Source organism: Pteropus vampyrus, unplaced genomic scaffold (genome assembly GCF_000151845.1).
Source record: "Pteropus vampyrus isolate Shadow unplaced genomic scaffold, Pvam_2.0 Scaffold2, whole genome shotgun sequence".
Lineage (NCBI taxonomy): Eukaryota > Metazoa > Chordata > Mammalia > Chiroptera > Pteropodidae > Pteropus > Pteropus vampyrus.
In genome coordinates, this window is record NW_011888783.1 from 32,542,899 (window position 1) to 32,549,573 (window position 6,675).

At 30.8% G+C, this 6,675-nt stretch overlaps 1 protein-coding gene across 3 annotated transcripts in view; it reads left to right on the top strand.

Moving 5' to 3' along the window:
• Positions 1-1,605: 1,605 nt before the first annotated feature.
• Positions 1,606-6,675, top strand: part of LOC105291492 (pre-mRNA-processing factor 40 homolog A) — a 33,432-nt gene continuing 28,362 nt past the window's right edge. For all 3 annotated transcript variants that reach the window (XM_023530084.1, XM_011359319.2, XM_011359312.2), the window contains exon 1: positions 1,606-1,667. The gene's annotated coding sequence lies outside the window, so the exon portion shown is untranslated. The remainder of the gene's footprint in view (positions 1,668-6,675) is intronic.

The following is a 6,675-nucleotide window of genomic DNA, read 5'->3' on the forward strand; positions in this document are numbered from 1 at the left end:
AGGGATAGTATTCATAATTGTATCCATAAGAAATTATCATTGTTTTAGATTTGTAGTTCTGGGACCACATTTGGTCTATAGATATACTTTGGCCTACACAGTGTTTTTAAATTTTATAATTAGTTGCTAACATTTAATATCTGTAGACTTTACATAAAGATTGAATTTATCTTGAAATTTGGATGATCTGAATATTCATTGTTTACAGTGGTCCTTGTTAACACAGTAGGTACTCAGAGAATATTCGAATGAAAACCTCTGAGTCGTATTTGTACTCAACAAACATGGAATTGGGTAGCACCTCCATATTTTAGATAGGGAGCATTATTCTTGTCCTTCTGGACAACTACTCAGTCTTTTCTGTAACCTCTTTGATCCTGGTAGTCATTGGAGTTTGTAAGTCATGTGATAATTCTTTCTTCAGCCAATTACCAATAAGTGTTTGTTTTCACAAGTGTGACTATTATAATAATTGATGCCTTATTTATTCATGAGTAAATAATGTCCCACACAAATTAGTATTCCAGATGCTAAACTTTATCCTGTGATTATGCTGAAACATTTTTTGTTTTAAACATGATGGATTAAAACGTGTTTAAAATGCCCTATCTGCTTTCTTGCAAGCTTATAGTGGACATAATTTAAACATCTTTTTAAGATATTTCACAAGTATTATTTATTTAAGCTGAAATGATGTTTTTAAATAACCTGGTATAATATTTTAGCCTATTTATATATATCTGGAGCTGATTACTGTTACCCTAAATAAACCTGGAAAACATCCTTAATATTTCTTTTTAATTACTTTTTAAAATACTTTAGTTCTATCGTTGATGTCCATAGTAGCTGCTTGTGATTACTCTCAATATTTATATATTTTTTTGTTTTCTTTTTACATGTCCTTGTTTTCTTTTCTTTACATGTGTTTTTGTTATTACTTTCTAGTGTTAAAAATTATTTATGTGAATTTCGTAACTAATATGTATTTCTCCTTATATCTTAAGGGCATTATGGTAGTAGTTTAATAGAATATTATGGAATACCTTCTAATAGAATATTATGGAGTGATGGAAATGTTCCGTAATCTGCACTGTCAAATACAGTAATTAGTCACATGTAATTACTGAGTACTTGAAATCTGGCTAGTGCAAAGGAGGAATGGAATTTTAAAATTTTGTTTAATCTCAATTTAAATTTAATTTAAACAAGAAAGTGTGGTAGCTAATGAATACTATATTGTACAGCACAAATCTGGATCCTAGTTGAAGTTTCCAGAAACCTAAAGCATAGGATCAAAGATTCAAGGCTTTTTTTTACTTCGGTATTCTAGCAGAACAAGAGGAATTAGTCATGATAGACACCTGTAAATAGCAAGAAGAGAAACAAAAGGAAAATATGGGAATACTTCTTAAACCAGATCCAAGTGAGATTGCATATTGAAAGTTCACAGTGCTACTTAATTCTGAAAATGAGTTGCACTCCAGATGTTTATTTTATGGGGGAGAGAACAAGCGCATAGATCATATGGACAGTTAGGATATTTATTGTGATGGGATGAAGTGGAAGAAATAGTAGTATTTTTAAACTGTTAAGGAGAACATGTCATCACCTTGTAAATATTGTTTCTCTCTTTTTTTTTTTCTTTTTTAGGTACAACATCTGGTGCAGTAAGTACCTCTGGAATACATTATACTTCTTTAGCCTACTATATTGATCCTTATTTCTGTTAAATATTATCTATTAAGTTGAACTCTTTTCTTTTTCTCATGCCAAACATTGAAAAATTGTTTGAATAATTTATTTTAAAATTTCATTTTAATGGATCTTAGTGAGAGAAGTGGGAATCAAATATGTATATCAGTTTTTACAAAGCTTTGAATTCCAATCAATGGAAAAAAGAGTTTATATGTATAATCCCATTTAGTCAAAACAACAGTCCTGAGAAGTAACTTATCCCCATATTATTATTGAGGAAATAGAGAAAGCTGGGAATTTATTGGAAATATGGTAATATTTTTAATTTGAGGGAAAAGACTTAATTATAAACTGTATATGAATATTTTAAACTTTCTTGTATCTTTTGCTATAAAAGTTGAATGGTTAGAAAATATCCATTTGGTATTATTCCATTGTAAGTGCCTGTTTTTATTTTTGACTACTGATTGTTTCATGTTTTTCTTGCTTATTTAAATAATGCAGGTTCACCGGGACAAAAATGAAGCAGACATAAGTTAAAAAGAAGAGAGGGAATTTCATCCTAAATTTTCCCATCATAAGGAAACCACCACCATTAACATTTTGATTGTGTCAGCTGTCTATCAAATCTTTTTTCCCTCAGTTAATTGAAATACCTCTTCTGTTATATATTAAATTCTCACATATTTTGTCATCTATTTCTGGGCTTTTTCACTTTCTTCTTGCATTTGTCTATTTCTAATCCAGTATTATACTTTTTCTGATTGAAGTAGCTTTAATATTTAATAAGGCAAGTCCTCATGGTTTCTTTTCATTTTTCCTTAGCTATTTTCAGATATTAGCATATGAATTTCCCTAACCCTCTCCCAAAGAAATCTATAAATATGCATCCAGGACATATTCAGAAGACAAAATGGTGTTTTTATCTGAGATTATATATATTTCATTTTCATTTTAAGAGAGTCAACATTTTCATACTTTTCTATTAAACTTCCCCATCCAGAAATACTATATATTTGTTTGACAACTTGCTGCTGTTCTGTTCTTTCTTATTAAATTTCAGGTACACAAATTTGAGTTACTTGTGTTCATCAGATTATGATCATTGTCATTGATCCATGGAGGATCCATCATATTTTTTTCCTTTATTTCTCTCTTCACTCCCATTCACCTTCTTCAGGAGATGCTCACTTGGATATGTGTCCTAAGACATGTATTGGGAAAAACTTATGAAAATTTTTGTGCAGCTTTTTTTGTTTTTTTTTTTTTCTTCAAGTTTTCATCTTTATTGCATTTTATCATTTTCTTTGAGCTATAATACAACATGTTAGTTTCAGGTATCCACCATGATTAAGTATTTGTATGTATTGTGAAATGATCACCACAGTAAATTTTAGTTAACATCCATTACCATACAAGTTACAAATTTTTTTTATTGTGATGAAGACTTTTAAGATATACTCTCTCAACTTTGAAATATGCAGTACAGTATTAACTATAGTCCTGCTGTACATTATATCCCCATAATTTATTTTATAGCTGAAAGTTTGTACCTTTTGACCCCCTTCACCCATTTCTCTCAGTACCCACTACTCCCCTCTGGCAACCACTAATCTGTTCTCTGTATCTAGAGCATTTTTGTTTGTTAAATGAAGCCATGGTATTTGCCTTTCTTTGACTTATTTTACTTACCATAATACTGTCAAAGTCTATCCATGTTTTCACAAATGGCAAGGTTTCATTCTTTTTTATGACTGAATAATACTCAGTACATTGTATATATACACTATGCCTTTGTCCATTCATTTATTGATGGACACTTAAGTTATCTCCATATCTTGGCTATTGTAAACAATGCTGCAGCAAACATAGGGGTGCATATATATCTTTTTAAGTTAATGTTTTTGTTTTCTGTGAATAACTACCCAGAAGTGGAACTGTCGGATCATGTGGTAGTTCTAATTTTTTGAGGAACCTCCATGCTGTTTTCTGTAATGGCCACATCAATTTTCCCCCTAAGTGCCACACAAGGTTTCCTTTTCTCTACATACTTTCCAGCACTTAGTATTTCTTCTCTTTCTGATAAAAGCCATGTCGTTTTGATTTGCATTTCCCTGATGATTAATGATGTCAAGCATCTTTTTATGTGCCTTTTGGCCATCTTTATGTCTTATCTGGAAAAATGTCTATTAAAATCCTCTGCCCATCTTTTTAAATTGGACTTTTTCGTTGTTTGTTTTTGTTATTGAAATATATGAATTCTTTATGTATTTTGGATATTTATCCCTTATCAGATATATGATTTACAAAGATTTCCCATTCAGTAAGCTGCCTTTTCATCTGTTGATGATTTCCTTTACTGTGCAAACGCTTTTTAGTTCGATGTAGTCCTACTTACTTATTTTTTCTTTTGTTGCCTTTGGAGTCAGATCCAAAAATTATTGCCAAGTTCTATGTCCAGGAGCGTACTGCATATGTTTTCTTCTAGAATTTTGGTTTCAGGTATTAAATTCAAATTTGTAATGCATTTTGAGGTAAATTTTGTGTGTGGCGTAAGATTGTTTTGTGTATGGTTTAAGATAGTGTAATTTCATTCTTTTAAATGTGGCTTTCCCCAACGTTATTGAAGATAGTGTCATTTCTGCATTTGTATCTTCATGGCTTCTTTGCTTTAAATTAATTGACCATGTATGCCTGGATTTATTTCTGGTCTTTCTAGTCTATTTCGTTGCTCTATGTGTCTGTTTTTATGCTGATACCATACTGTTTTGATTACCATGGCTTTGTAATAGAGTTTGAAATCAGGGAGCGTGATGCCTCTAGCTTTGTTCTTTTCTTTCTCAAGATTGCTTTAACTATTTAGAGTCTTTCGTGATTCTTTACAAAGTTTAGGATTGTGTGTTATATTTCTGTGAAAAATGCCATTGGATCTTTGATAGGGATTGCTTTGTTTAGTATGGACTTTTTAACAATATTCTTTCAATCTGCGAGCATGATATTTTTCCTTATTTGTATTGTCTCCAGTTTCTTTCGTCAGCATTTTATAGTTTTTAGTATATATCTCACCTCCAGGTTAAATTTATTCCTAAATATTTTCTTTTTTTTTTTGCCAAAATTATAAATGACATTGTTTTCTTAACTTCTCTGGTAGTTCATTATTAGTGTATAGAAATGCTGATTTTGTATCTTGCAGTATTATGAACTTGTTTATTTTAACTTTTCTTGTAGTCTTCAGGGTTTTCTATATATAAATATATAAGACATTTTTTTCTATGAATGGCATTGTACAATTTTCTTGTTTTGTGGCTTACCTGTTTTTCTCTTTTAAAAAAATGACCTGAATGTTTTTATTGGTCTGTGTGTTTTCCTGCACCATCTTTTATATAAATTTTTTTCCTTAAAGGCTTATATAGCCTTCATTCTCTTAGTTTACAGATAAAAGATTTGGTGCTATTTTGAATCTTTTAAGTTTTATAATTATCACTTTTATATGTGTTTATCAGGTTTGCTTAGTGGGTTTTATTATACTATCTATATTATACTGTCATCCTCAAATGACAGTTTTGGTTCTTCTCTGCTAATCCTCACATCTGTTTCCACTTTTATTGTGTCAGCCAAAACTTCTAGTATTGTGGTTAGCAGTAGCAGTGATAAGGTGGCATCTTTGTCTTATTTCCTCTCTCAAAGGAAATACATATAAAATTTTTGTTAAATATGGTGTTTACTGTAGCATTTTGTTATATAATCTGAATTAAATTCTATTTCTGGATTATTTGTTAGAGTTCAATACCTATTTTTTATTGTTCTCCAATTCTTTTTTCTATATTAAGATTACCATGATATGTCTTCTCTAGTCTGTTAATGTGGAAGTACACAGATAAATTTTCTGACATTAACCCATCATTGCATTACTAAGATGAACCCTAGTTATTATGTGTTTTTAGGGTGTGTATATGTGTACACATCTGTGTTTAATTTCTTCTGAATTGAGTTTGCTAATATTTATGTTTCTTGTGTCTCAAGTTGGTAACCCCTCTTTCTGGTCCCTAAAACAATTTGTATAAATGACTAGTAGCTTCTTAACAGCTTGATAGAGCATAACTAAAAGTCGACTGCACCTAATGCTTTTTGAGAATAGAAATTTCAATATCTTTAATGGTCATTGAGCTATTCCAGTTTTAAATTTCATCTAATATTTTGTGTTTTTCCCAGATATTTTTCTATTTCATTGAGGTTTAATAATCATTTAGCATATTGTTACAAATCACAGTAGCTATCATCTTCCTTATTTTGTTTTTTCTTTGGTGGATGGGTAACTGCATAAATTTATTTATGCTGTCTTTATTTAGTTCTTGGTTACTTTTGCTTTTTCTAGCTTCCTCAGTGCTTAGCTCACTGGCTTTCAGAAATCCCTGTTTTTTGGTGCTGATTTAACTGTTAAGTTTTGACTTACAAGGTTTTCATTGTCATTCACTTCTCAATATCTTGTTTTCATTCCCTTCATTTGACTTTTTTTTTTTTTTTTTTTTAAGATTATCAGGTGATGTGTTTTTCTTGGTTTCCAGATGTGGGATTTTTTTTCAATAGACTTTTTTTAGAGCCATTTTAGTTTTATAGCAAAATTGGGTACTAAGTATAGAGTTCTTCCCGGATGCTCCCTCTCCCCTACTATCAACATGTTCTACAACAGTGGTACATTTGTTGCAATCAATGAACATACATTGAGACATTATCACGCAAAGTCCAGTTCACATTAGGGTTCATTCTTGGTGGTTTGCATTCTGGGAGTTTTGGCAAATGTATAACATATATCCATCACGGTAGTATCATACAGAATAGTTTCAGTGCCTTATAAGTCCTCTGCGTTACATCATCTGTAATGTATGATGTTGAGCATTTTATCATATGCTGATTTGCCATCTGTATTCCCTTTTGGTTAAGTGTCTGTTCAGATCTTCTGCCCATGTTTTAATTGACTTT